This window comes from Rana temporaria, chromosome 3 (assembly GCF_905171775.1).
Source record: "Rana temporaria chromosome 3, aRanTem1.1, whole genome shotgun sequence".
NCBI lineage: Eukaryota > Metazoa > Chordata > Amphibia > Anura > Ranidae > Rana > Rana temporaria.
Window position 1 is genome coordinate 105815182 of NC_053491.1, and position 14854 is coordinate 105830035.

At 43.0% G+C, this 14854-nt stretch overlaps 1 protein-coding gene across 3 annotated transcripts in view; it reads right to left on the reverse strand.

Annotated features, from left to right (window-relative positions):
- The window catches only part of PPP6R2 (protein phosphatase 6 regulatory subunit 2), a 167103-nt gene extending 152259 nt beyond the window's left edge, over positions 1-14844 (reverse strand). Inside the window, exon 1 of one of the 3 annotated variants that reach the window (XM_040343188.1) lies at positions 14449-14842. The gene's annotated coding sequence lies outside the window, so the exon portion shown is untranslated. Of the gene's footprint in view, positions 1-14448 lie in introns of all 3 variants that reach the window. The other 2 variants (XM_040343190.1, XM_040343189.1) reach the window with 2 other exon arrangements.
- Positions 14845-14854: the final 10 nt, after the last annotated feature.

The following is a 14854-nucleotide window of genomic DNA, read 5'->3' on the forward strand; positions in this document are numbered from 1 at the left end:
TTATTTTTATACTAGGAATGGTGGTGATCAGCGACTTATAGCAGGACTGCAATAGTATGGCGGGCAATTTGATACTGACAATTTTGACACTTTGTGGGAACCAGTGACACCACTACAGTTATCATTGATAATACTATACACTGTCACTGTACTCATGACACTAGTTGGGAAGGGGTTAACATCTAGGGTGATGAAAGGGTTAACTGTGCCCCCTTACAGTGCTTGGTGCATTCATTGTGTGCCGTTTTTATTCCCTGCTTTGCAGGGAAACAAAAACAGGCACATCCCCGCTGACAGGACAGAGCTCTGTATTGTTTACATTCACAGAGCTCTGTCCTGACATCTTCGTAGATCAGCGGGTGCAGGCAGCCAATGATTGTCCGGAACCTGCTGATTGGATCGTGCAGCGACTAATCACAGCGGAGCCGCAAGTGCTGGATCGCGTACCATACATGTGATCCAGTGCAGGAGCGCAGCTCTACCAATGTTCTCCTACGTGAGGCGGTCAGCAAGCAGTTAGACAAAAAGCAGCTTACTAAACGTTTAGACCCCACGTCTCAATAGGTCTAATAGCGCCTTAGGATGAGCTATCCCTCCCGGATGGATGGCTGGCTCCAGCTCACTCTCGCACAATTGAATGTGCCTCAAGCCTGTCACACTTTGAACGGCATGCCCCACACAGCCACTGGATTGCTTCACATAAACTTGCCTCAGCAGCATTAACACACAGCCAGAAAGAAGCAAATCCCATAGTAAAGTACAGTTAAAACAGATTAGTAAATGGGATAGGTATCCACAAGCAAAGCAATATCAAAGAGCATATCAAACAGCCACCATCCCTTCAGTTGGATGTGCCGATGTCACAGCTGAGGCAAGTTTATGTGAAGCAATTCAGTGGCTGGCTGTGTGGGGCATGCTGCTCTGAAGTGTTACAGGCTTACGAGACCTCCAACTGTGAGAGAGTGAGCTGGAGGATAACAAATCAGCATCTCACTACACAGCAGGGGGGATTTTATTTAAATCAAGTTGATTTAAATCGTTTTAAAGAGCAACGGTCATCTCTGTCCTGCAGCGGCTCCTCCTCTGACCTGCCATTCACAATGGGACTGTCTGATGATGTGGCAGTGACACAAGCTGAGGGACATGGCAGTGTTCTATCAAAATAGACAATTTATCGAGAACTTCCGGTTACTGTAAACAATCAGTAATTGGAGATTTTGACATAACACCTGCAACTGTATACACTCCAGTAGACGATATTATGTGCGGATATTGTTAGTCCACCCTGATACCAACCAACAAAATGGGCGCTTCCTTGGTGGCGACAACCTTTTCCTCCTTTCCCACTGTTCTGTCAAAACAGCAAGCTCTTCGTGTAACGGGGTGTACACATTTGTTGGTGGTGTGTCAAAAAGCAAGTCATCAAAATCTCCAATTACTGATGCTTTACAGTAACTAGAAGTTCGACACAATTGGAAATCTCGATGAAACCCGCAGCAGGTGAGTGGATGCACACTAACAGGCGCGGCCATGATAGATCTGAAATGACAGGTGCTCTTTAAATGTAAGGACTTATTCTTGATGGTAGTTAGAGTCTTTAGCAATTTACAAACAAAAGGCAGGTTTCCTATTTAATAAACTGTCAGATTATTAAAACGGCAATCTCAGAACTGATTCAATCATAAAGTTTGTAGTGTACATATACAGTAGATTTGCAAAAAAATATCATAAAGGAATATTCCTGAATGCATCAGTGCAGTGCATGTTATCTCAGCTTGCATTCATTGAATAAGTTTACTAAAATTTTAAATATTGCAGCATATACATGCTGTATAACCAAGCGCCATTTCATGCTGAATAAACAAAATTTATTAAAGCCGAGGTTCACCCTAAAAAACATCTATGTACCATACTTGCGTCAGCTACAGTATGCTGTTTTTTTTTTTTTTATCGCTGTACATACCGTTATATAGTTCATTTTCTTTTCGTCCTCCCGCGGGGAATAGGCGTTCCTATGAAGAGGCGTAGATGATTGACGTGCGGAAAAGGCGCGTTGCGCGGTCCGAAAATAGCCGATCTGGGACACGGCGCTATACGGCGCCTGCGCACAGACTAGGAGCTGACTGCGCAGGCGCCATATATAGCCGAGTCTCAGATCGGCTATTTTCGGACAGCGTGACGCGCCTTTTTCGCGCGTCAATCATCTACGCCTCTTCATAGGAACGCCTATTCCCCGTGGGAGGAAGAAAAGAAAATGAACTATATAACGGGTATGTACAGCGATACAGCTGACGCAAGTATGCTGCATGTAATTGTACATAGATGTTTTAGGGTGAACCTCCGCTTTAATGTATCTTAAATAGAAAATTATCTTTAGATAGATTTTTACTCCAAAAGCATTTTACGAAAATAAATTAAATACAATTTAAATCGTAGGTTTATATCCACCCTGCTACACAGCAATCTGAGCAACAAGCAGTTCACTGTGATTTCTAAGCAACTCAATGTGATGTACATGGCCATGGGAATGCAACAGCAGCTGCAGACTACTGAAAGTATTTGAGTGTATGAACCAAGCAAATGTATTATTTCTATAGCAATGCATCTGCACTTTATATATAGCCATACTAAATGTTGAATAAGCAATAATGTACGTGAATGCTGCATATGAAACATTTAAAGCAGAACTTTAGACAGAAAACAAAAATCAATATGTCCAGCAATCACTGTAAAAAAATGGAACTACTTATACAGTATAATATACATATACAGCTTGTGTTTTTATATATACAAGTTTCTTCTGTCCCCAGGACTGGCGTCGTTAGCCAGTAATATCAGAAAAAACAAAACAAAAAAAAACTGTTTATTTTCTTTCCTTCAGTATCACCGACAGTGGGCTGGAAATTAGGTTCAATGATATTGTGAAAAACAGCCCCTATGTCCATCTCCAGAGCAATACAGCGTCACAATAATCCCTTCTACTTGACTGCAGCCAGGCAAGGAAAACCCTCTCAAAACCCTGGAAATTCCCTACTCTTTCAGTAACCAAGGTCAAGATGAGAGAGTCACATAATGTTAATGAATTCCAGGAGACATTTTTGTTTTCCCCCCATTAGGTGGGGTCATGCCCACACTGCACGGGTTAACTGCTCCTTTTATTCTAGGAGTGGGGTGAGAAGAGATACTTGTACTTACCCAATCCGCCAATTTTTCAACCGCAAGATCGGTCCCTGCCGCTCCTGCCCCCCCCTCATGCTCGCGGTCTTGTGCATGGATTGTTCCTGATGTCATCATGCCCATAGATTAGCTCTGAACACAAGGATGACAGGAACAGTCCACAACAAACATGGGGAGCTCGGTTTACCGGAGGGTTGAAGGTTTGGTCAAGTATTGCCTTTTTGTGTGCCCTGGACAAAACAAGCAGGTAACATCCTAAAAAACCCAAAGTCCCACCGCATGGGGAAACAAAATACCCAGAGTTCTGCTTTAACAGGAGAGAAAAGAAAAAAACTTGGTTATATCCGTAATAGAAGATAAAGTACCCCAGCATTAGCTTTTGTCATTCTCTGTATTTTTTCTTCCAAACTTAACCTGAAAAACACTTCAATTGACAGCTGGGGAACATAATGTTTCAGCTTTCAGATGAAGCGAAGAATTCAAAGTCCAATGTCTATTTCTGGAATGGTACAGCTTTGCTAGGGGTAAGGATGTGTGCATTAGGGAAACACCTGTCTGCTGCTTCAAACAAGAGCTTCCAATGCCTTCACCAAAATCAAGTCAAAAAAGCATCAATTGTATTAGCCTAGGTTCACACTGCTGCGAATTCAAAATCGCGGTAAAATGCACGATTTTACCGCGATTACGGCCGCAATTTAATGTAAATCGCGGCCCGAAATCGCAAAAAGTAGTACAGGAACTACTTTTTGAAATCGCAGATGCGGCGTCGCACTGATTAGGACAGTGCCATTGCCGACAATTGCCGCCGATTTGAGATGCGATTTGACATGTCAAATCGCATCTCAAATAGTTCCAAATCGTACCCAGTGTGAACCAGCTTTACTTTTCATGTTAAAAAATGTTTTTTTCCCCCAACTCATATTGATCAAGTAAATTTCCTGTCCCCTTCTTATATTCTCAATTTCTGCAGTCTGTACAGTAAAAAGCCAATTCACAGAAAATATTGCACAGGAAACTGCACTTTCCTGCACAGTTCCCTTTTGGTTGGCAATAAAGGAGTTTCGATATGGTCCATGGAGTAGGAAAATTTGGCGTTTGCGGCAGTTACAATCTAATGCTTTGCCAAATAAAATAATCACGAGATAAGACTTTCAACAATTAATGTAAAGTATTTTCATAGCAATGCAGTGCCAGTTCACATTGATACGGAGAGGAATTCGCATAGGAATAGGTGCGGTTTCTGCAGCGCATCTAAATCGCACCCCATTGGTGTGAACTGCTGCGGGTGTACAAGTTACGTTAACGACATTACAAAATTGGTTTGCAATACGCATTGTGATTTGCAGAATTGCGAACACCCATGCAAAAAAAAAAAAAAGGTTCCTGCATGGGTTTGGTGCGGATGCGGTACAATTTGAGTCATACAGATTGAATGGCTCAAATTTCACCGCTTAGAAATCACAAATAATTTGAACAGGAATGCCGTGCGATTCCTGTTCAAATCGCATGCAGTTCCAGCGCCACATCAGTGTGAACCGGCACTAAAACTGGCAAACAGAATACAAGGGATGCCCTTTAAAGCTGAAGTATGAATTGTTTTTCTTTCCCTGGTTCCTCCTCTCCTCCATCAACATGCTTATAATATTTTTAAAGCCTAAAGCCGCGTACGTGGCCGTTTACGGGTTCTAAAAAAAAGTTTTTTTCAACCCGATCCATTAAAAACAGCCTTGTCTACACACGATCGTGAAAAAAAAATGCTCTAGCAAAGTGCGGTGACGTACAACACGTACGACGGCACTATAAAGGGGAAGTTCCATTTGGATGGCACCACCCTTGGGGCTGCTTTAGCCAATTCCTTGTTAGTAAAAGACGATTCGCGCTTTAATGTCAGTTACAGCGTAATGAATGTGCTTACTCCATTACGAGCAGTAGTTTTAACCAGAACGAGCGCTCCCGTCTCATAACTTGCTTCTGAGCATGCGTTTTTTTCACGTCGTTAAAGCCCACACACACGACCATTTTTTACAACCTAAAAACGACAACGTTAAAAACGTTGTGAAAAAAATAGAGCATGTTCGGAAAAAAAAAAATTGCCCATTTTTTAGATTGTGAAAAATGCTCTGAAGCCCACACACAATCGTTTTTAATGACATAAAAAAAAAAAACATTTTTTAAAACCCGAAAAACGGTCGTGTGTACGCGGTATAAGTTTAGTCAAAAAGTTTTGTTTATTAAACCAGCGTGGGGGACATTACCCAAGGGGTGTCTGGAGGTTTTAGTTGAAATCTTCATGATCATGGACAGGCATTATATGAGGGATCCGTCCATGGCCGCCAAATCCTCTCGTACTTCAAAAGGACACCCTCTACTCATGTAGGTCAGCTTATATATAGTGGTAGTACTGCTTTAACCGAGTCTTCACATGAACGTACTGTGGGGGGCAGGGGAGAGGTCCATTTCAGCAGGATTTCCTTCTTAGCATAAAACAGCAGTGAAATCAGTGTCTCAGTATATCCAAGTCTCTGCTCATCATCCTGCACTCCCAATAGGGCTAGCTCTGCTGTCAAGGGGACATCCAGCTGAAGGCGGATATTAATAGACTCTCCCACCGCAGTCCAGTACCTCGACAGCTTGGGACAGGTCCAGAACACGTGGTAAAAGGTGCTGTCAGGTGATTGGCAATGCAGACAATTCAGGGAACGTAGCGAATCAAACAAGAAAAGCATCTCCCACACTTAGGAAACATGAAGATGCTTTATTCAATCCAGGATGAAACTGACACTCATGGATCCATGCTGGAAGTTTAATCCTGGATTGAATAAAGCATCTTCACATTTCCTAAGTGCGGGAGTCACTTTTCTTGTTTATATTGAAGTCACGGCTGACAGGAGGCGACATGGAACACTGCACACTTGCACAGCAGAGTATGACAAACTGAGTTTGAGAGGCAGTGTGTTTTTTGTAACAGGTTTCCAAGCACATCCCAGAGTGTACATCCGTGCAGGTTTGATGAACGGGTCAGAACACAGGCTGTCTGCATGGAATACCTGTGCCTCCCACATGGGTGAAGACTGCCCTTCACACAGGTGTATACATCCAGCCTTTGTGAATGAGAGATAGCAGACTTACTGGCTGGATCACCAGGTGAAAACTGCTGCCCCCCCATTCACAACAGTGCAATTTCTGGCACAACAAAGGAGATCACATTATTGTCCATGGTGCCCGTTCACATCACTGCAGCGCGTTTTTGGAAACGGTACAAGTGCAACTTTGGTGTAGTTGCAGCGTGATTTTGGCCCCATACACTAAAAATGAAAAGCAGGTAGAATGCATATACATACATTCTTGGCAGGGTTTTGTGTATAAAATCCAGTCTCCTTCTGCCAGACAAAAAACACAAGGTGAAGCATGAAAAACGCCTCAAAAACATGTAAAAATGTTACTGAAAAACAGCTTAGGTTGCACGAACCTAGACTTAAAAAAACTAACAAAACTAAAAACAACCAATGCAGGGTTTGACAAATTTTCTTTGAATCTAGGCGCCAGAAACGCACCCCGTCCCGCCGAGCTTGTGCGCAGAAGCGAACGCATACGTGAGTAGCGCCTGCATATGAAAGCACACGTGAGGTATTGCCGCGATTGGTAGAGTGATAGCAATAATTCTAGCCCTAGACCACCTCTGTAACTTAAAAAACGCAACCTGTAGAATATTTTAAACGTCGCCTATGGAGATTTTAAAGGGTAAAAATTTGTCGCCATTCCACGAGCGGACGCAATTTTGAAGCGTGACATGTTGGGCATCAATTTACTCGGCATAACATTATCTTTCACAATATAAAAAAAAAATTGGGCCAACTTTACTGCTAAAGTGTATTTTTTACCAAAAAAGTGCGCTTGTAAGGCCGCTGCGCAAATACAGTGTGACAGAAAGTATTGCAACGGCTGCCATTTTATTCTCTAGGGTGTTATAATAAAAAATATAGATAATGTTTGAGGGTGCCAATTAAAAGGAAAGGAGATGGCAGTGAAAACACAGGGGAAGCTCCATTAGCATTGCTGGTTGTCTTGTCATGCCAACGGCCACCACAAGATGGTGCCAGATCACAGAAGGAAGCATAGGCCTGCAGAAGGCCGCGGCCTCTATTACCGGCCGGCGCAGCCCGACGCGATCGCGCAGTGGGGGTGCATGGAGACACAGGATGTGCCCCCACCTCAATGCCCGGTAATTGAGGTCACGGCTTTGCAGCCTTCTGCAGGCCTATGCTTTCTTCCCTAGGCACCAGGTCACTAATTCTAGTCGCAATCGAGACCTGGCGCCGGGATTTTGTCGAATCCTGAACTAATGCAGCCACCACATCTAATGACTGATAAGCTGAACTAGAATACATTTGTGTTTAAAGTGGTTAAACAACTGAAAAGCAAAAATTTTACAAATTACCAGTCATTCGATGTGGTGATTGTATTGTTTATTTTCTATGCTTTTTCCCTGTTTTCACCTAGTGATCTTTCCAGTAACAGGAGCACAGGGGGAAGCTTTGGATAGCAGCATTGAGAATATGGGGGGTATTATACAGCAACAAATTAAAACTAAAATCCAGCTCATACTTTATTAGCAGTTACAGGAAACCTTTTTTATTCCTTGTGGGATAAAGATTTTACATAAATGTGGATCGTAAGCACCCGTCAGTATTAAATGGTTTGTCTCAACTAGCTAATTGCAACATCTGCAGGATAGCTTGTTCTGTTGAAAAATGACAAACTTGCTGGCTGGATAACCACATAAAAATAAAGGAAATAATCACCAGCCGGTGATTATATTTCATCCCACTGGATCCCTTTTACAGGCAAAGGAAGGGGTTCGCCTCACCCCCACATTTTCTAGGGTTCTCCTGGTCGATCGGGGAGCACGGTAAGGATGCGACCAGCGCCATCCCATTCCTGGGTCAGAGTGAGAGGAACTGATGTAGTTCCTCCCACTGCGTAATTAAGTAATGAGGATTTGTCATTTCCAGTTTCGGTCTGAGGTAAAACAAGCCGTTATCGGATCTCGATTATCAGATGCTTTGGAGGCTAGAGGAGAAATCTGGGGTCTAATATATGCATGATCTCTCTAAAAAGAGGACTTGTCACAGCCCATGTCATCACATAGGATGTTTTTCATCCCTTGTCATAGCAATAAAGTTCACCCAAAACAAAATTAAAAAAAAAAAAAAAAAAGTACAAATGTAAAAACCAAATTAACTTTAAAAAAAAAAAATATAAAGGGTGCCTGACCCCTCCCCCCATGTTTAAATGCAAAAATCGCTGCATGGATATGTAAACAGTGATCGCAACAGACATGTGAGGCATCACCAGCGAGTGCCATATTTCTAGCACCAGACCTCCTACCTACATATGATGTCCTCCAAGAATGCGCCTGTCAAAACTGCAGGGTTATCAGCTCAAGTGTGCATGGAGCCTATTAATACACACGGTCGTTTTTTGTGATGAAACAAAACAACGTTTTTCAAACTTCATTTTAAAAAATGACGTTGCCTACACACAATAATTTTTTCAAAATGCTCTAGCAAAGCGTGGTTACGTTCAGCACGTACGACGGCACTCTGTTCCATTCAAGCTTGCGTCATAACTTGCTTCTGAGCATGCGCGGGTTTAAAAACTTAGTTTTAAACGTCGTTTTGCCCACACACTATCATTTTAAATGACACAAAAAACTACGTTTTGAAAAACGACATAAAAAATTGAAGCATGTTCGAAAAAAAATTTGTCGTTTTTCAGAAGACCTAAAACAAAGTTTTCCCCACACACGGTCATTTTAAATGACGTTTTTTAAAAATGTCGGGTTTTTTTCATCACAAAAAAAGACCGTGTGTACGCGGCATAAGAATTGTGAAAAAAAAAAAAAAAAAATTAAATTACAACTTTAAAAAAAAACCTGCCATGCCTCTTACTAAATATCATGCACCGTCTACTTTTCAAAAAGGGTTAATTTGGGGGATATTTATCATATTTGTACTGTCCTCGCATCTTTGGGCCTCAAGAAATTAGATGGGCCGTCAGTACATCAGGATTGATCAATTTATTTAGATATACACTATAGAGTTTGTGGACTCTATATCTTTTCTGCAAACTAAATAATAAACACTGATTCGGGTTAATTTCAAAGAAATGTAGCAGAATACACTTTGACCTAAATTTATTTTAATAAAAAAACATCTAAGAACCTTTTTCCTAATCGACATACAGCTGTCACATGACCCAAATATGGTGGTCACATGCTCAAAACAAACAAAAAAAAAAAACTGCCTTTGGAATACATAGTAAAAAAAAATAAAAAGCAACATCACTCACTCAATAAACTGCTTAACCACTTAAGGACCGCCGCACGCCGATATACGTCGACAGAATGACACGGCTGGGCACAAGGGCGTACATGTATGTCCCCTCAAGAACCCAGCCGTGGGTCGCAGACGCCTGTTTTGGGGACATGGACAGAAGGGACAGCAGGATAAAACAGTTTTTTTGCAGAACACAGAAAACAAATCTCATAGTGACTTGGTGAGTATGAACACTATTTAATTTTATTAATAGTTTTTTTTTATGATGTGGGTTTAGTGACACTTTAACCACTTGTTGACCGCCCTATTACTGCTACAGGGTGGCCGTTCTGTACAGAATATATTATATACACACACACACACACACACATATATATATATATATATTAGGGCTGCGGAAATTAACGATTAATTGGTCGATTAATCGTTAATTTCTTTGGTCGATTAAAATTATTTTGATCGATGACGATCCGCGGAGTGAGCTCCGCGGTCTCGCCCATAGGAAAGGCCGCGGCTTCGGCCTAGCTCCGGAGCCGCGGCGCGCTGACGTCATCATCACCTGCCCGCCTGCTTGTATCTTCTTCCCTTGCGCACGTGTGTCCATCGGCTACGCTGCAGATGGGTCTGCCTGCCTGATAGTCAGGTAAGAAAGGACAACCATCTGTGTGTGGTAACATTATGGGGCAGATGTATATATTCCTGGAGTATGGGGACAGATGTGTATATTAAAGCATGGGGGCAGATGCTGTAATGTACACATCTGCCCCCATGCTGTAATGTACACATCTGCCCCCATGCTGTAATGTACACATGGGGGCAGATGTGTATATTCTTGCAGTATGGGAGGCAGATGTGTATATTAAAGCATGGAGGCAGATGCTGTAATGTACACATCTGCCCCCATGCTGTAATGTACACATCTGCCCCCATGCTGTAATGTACACATCTGCCCCCATGCTGTAATGTACACATCTGCCCCCATGCTGTAATGTACACATCTGCCCCCATGCTGTAATGTACACATCTGCCCCCATACTGCAAGAATATACACATCTGCCCCCATGCTGTAATGTACACATCTGCCCCCATACTGCAAGAATATACACATCTGCCCCCATGCTGTAATGTACACATGGGGGCAGATGTGTATATTCTTGCAGTATGGGAGGCAGATGTGTATATTAAAGCATGGGGGCAGATGTGTACATTACAGCATGGAGGCAGATGCTGTAATGTACACATCTGCCCCCATGCTGTAATGTACACATCTGCCCCCATGCTGTAATGTACACATCTGCCCCCATGCTGTAATGTACACATCTGCCCCCAAACTGCAAGAATATACACATCTGCCCCATGCTGTAATGTACACATCTGCCACACAACTACTTTTAGCTGATCTCCTTGCATTGCAACTCTGCATTAGCCACTGGTAAATGTGGTGGGGGCAGTATGGGGGGCAGATGTGTATATTCTTGCAGTATGGGGGCAGATGTGTATATTACAGCATGGGGTCAGATGTGTACATTACAGCATGGGGGCAGATGTGTATATTACAGCATGGGGGCAGATGCTGTAATATACACATCTGCCCCCATACTGCCCCCACCACATTTACCAGTGGCTAATGCAGAGTTGCAATGCAAGGAGATCAGCTAAAAGTAGTTGTATCTGTATGTGCGTTAATTAATCGAAATTAGTCGATTAATCGATTAAAAAAAAAAACGATTAATCGAACACAAAAATTTTAATCAGTCACAGCCCTAATATATATATATATATATATACACACACACACACACACACACACACACACACACACATACACACATACACGTCAAACCGTAGCAATGTGAACCAGGGTTTGGTGTCAAAATGTTCTGCCACAATATCGCAGTCCCGCTACAAGTCGCTGACCGCCCCCATTACTAGTACAATTAAAAAAAAAATACACACACATACACTGTCAGGTCACCTGTGGCCAGGTGACAAGTGCACCCCGTTGGGGTCAGGGATGCACCACAGGGTAGTGAACCCTATGGCCGACTGCTGCGATCAGAGAGGAAGCGTGAGCCCAAGATACCCCAGGGCGCGGAGTCCAAGACCCAGCAGCTTGTGTTCACCAGAGCCTCTGGTGGTGAGGATGGCTTTCGCGGCAGCTGGATCCAGGTCGCGACCCCTGGGGTTCCCAACGTCACGCTCCGCAGGGAGAGAGGGGAAGCAGCAACCAAGACAAGCGATAGTGATGGGTAAGCCGAGGTCGGGGCAACAGGCAGACAGGGGTAATCAAAGAACAGGCCAAGGGTCAGGCAAACAGGAGAAGTCAGACGAGCCAAGGTCGCAGTGCAGTGGTTAATATAGGCTTCCTGGGATGGCCCAAGGTGGAGCCATACAGGGAGGAAGGTAAAAAAAAAAAAAAAAAAACAGCCAGAAAGGTAGGTAGGCTGCCAGACTTTATTGCATATCCATGACACACACACACCATAGTTTGAAGACGCTGTAACTTTTGCGCAAACCAATCAATATACACTTGAGATATTTTTTTACCAAAAATATATCACAGAATACATGATTGCCAAAACTGATGAAGAAATTCGATTTTTACAATATTTTTTATTGGCTACATTTCACAGCAGAAAAGTAAAAATTTGTATTTTTTTTTTTTTTTTTTTTTATAGCACAAGAAAAAAAAAAAAAAAAAGCACTATTGATCCAAAAGAAAGCTCTATTCGTTTATGAAAAAAATATATATATATACACATTTTATTTGGGTACAACGTTGCACATCTGCACCATTGTCAGTTAACCACTTGCCGATATACGTCGGCAGAATATCTCTCCTCCGTAAACTGACGTACCTGTACGTCTGTCCGTAGACGCAGGCGCATCTGCCGCAGGACTCTATATCCACCGGCAGCCTGCGATCGTGGCAAGGAGAGGAAGAACAGAGAACGACCCATGTAAACAAGACATTTCCCCGTTCTGCCTAGTGACACGACAGGTGTTCTGTTCCCAGTGATCTCTGTCGTGTTTCAGTAAGCCCACCCCCCTACAGTTGGAACACGCCGAGGGAACACATGTAACCCCTTGATCGCCCCCTAGTGTTAACCCCTTCCCTGCCAGTGTCATTTTTACATTGATCACTGCTTTTTTTATAGCACTGATTAATGTAATAATGTCACTGGTCCCCAAAAAGTATAAATTTGGGGTCAGATTTGTCCACTGTAATCCTGCAAAAAAAAAAAAAAAAAAAAATATAAAAAAAAATCACAGATTGCTGCAATTACCAGGAAAAAAAAAAAGCAAAAAAATTCAAAGTCCCTAAATTAATCCCGTATTTTGTAGACGCGATAACTTTTGCGCAAACCAATCAATATACGCCTATTGTGATTTTGTTAACCCAAAGTATGTTGAATATAAATTGGCCTAAACTTTTTTTTTTTTCTGGATATGTATTATAGGAGAGAAAAAAAACTGTACCTCTTTTTTGTTTATAGCGCAAAAAATAAAAACCGCAGAGGTGATCAAATACCACCAAAAGAAAGCTCTATTTGTGAGAAAAAAATAAAAATAAAAAAAAAGGTCCATTTTGTTTCGGTTCAACGTCGCATGACCACGCAATGCCTTATTGCAAAAAATGCTCTGGTCATTAAGGGGACAAATCCTTCCGGGGCTGAAGTGGTTTAACTGGATTTTACTTTCCATCATTGAGGAACGACTCCATTTAGGGAACTCATGCCAATGGATAAGATGTATTAAATTTATTGTATACATTATGTATAGTAGAGCTGCACAATTAAATGTTAAAAAATTGTGATCACGATTTAGCCCCCCTGAAGATCTCTATTGCAGAGTTTGCCGATTCCAAGTTTTTAATAACATGAAACATTGTAACCAACACTTCCTTCTTAGCTCAAAGGGAAACTTCTGTGTGTCTAAATCTTTTTCTGACACTTGTTTCTAAAGTTAAAAATCAATATTTTTTGCTAGAAAATTACTTGGAACCCCCAAACATTATAATATATATATATATATATATATATATATATATATATATATATATATATATATATTTCCCGTCTCCTGGGAAACACACTGGTCCCAGGATAGAGCGGGGACCAGTGAGGGCGCGCCGCGCTACTCGCGCATGTGCAGTAGGGCACCGGGCAGTGAAGCCACAACAATTCACTTTCTGATTCCCTCACCAAGGACGGCAGCAGTGGCAGTTGAGACAAGCGATTGCTCAGCCGCCGACATCGCGGGCACGCTGGATAGTTAAGTGTCCATTTTTTAAAAGTCAGCAGCTGCAGTATTTGTAGCTGCTGGCTTTTTAAAAAAATTCATTCGGGTGGACCTCCTCTATAAATTTAGGAGTTGACCACTTAACTACATATAGACTGTCAGTTAAAATAACACAGTGCCGTATCGCAAACAATGGCCTGGTCACAAAGGGGGTGGAAGGGGGGTAAACCTTCCGGAGGTCAAGTGGTCAAAACTCATTAAAAATGCGTTTAATCAACCTGCACAAGTATTGTATGTCATTAAATAGGCACGGCCTCTGCCTAAAAACATCAAATTTGGGGGGCTCTAAAAAAAATTCTAGACAAAAAAAAGCCAATATTTCCATGTATGAGAGAACTAAGAGGATTGGCCCCTGCACAGGAACCTCTGGGGGGGGGGGGGGGGGAATGCGGCTTTATTATTGGTTACAGAATACATTGTATGAATATTCCCTTCTATTGTCCAATCCTGAGAAGAAGAATTCCCTGTTTACTTCTATGATGTGCACATGATTGGAGGACAGAGGGGACTATGGATACAGGTGACCTCTGACCCCTCATGGTGAGGTCAGGCCTCCCCTCCCCCTCAGTGAATTTGGGGCACACAGCGGCCCCCCGATAACCCGCAGCCATGAAGAGAAGAAGACACGTACGGCCAATGGAGGAAGTTTGTCGTCGGGCTCCTGGCTCCTCACCCGGATCCGCCTTCAGCGCTCAGTGTCCGGAGAGGCCGGCAGTGCAGAGTACGGGGCCCGCTTCTCCTCTCCGCTCGCTCCACGCTTCTCCGTTCGTCTGTCAGCGGGCTGAGATCGCCTCAGTCACCGGCCGCAAGATGGCGGACACAGGGGGCGGGGCCACATGACGGAGGGAAGGACGAGCTGACAAGACGAACCACTGAGGAGCGCGCTCACCTGGGCTCACACTCGCTCGTTTAACCGTAGAAAAGCCACTGAGGAGAATTCTTCGACGGGTTATCCGTAGCGCCGTGCCCGCACAAGGGCGCGTCCCCGCTGCTCCATTTAGCACTGCGCACGCGCGGCTCTAGAACACTTACAAGTT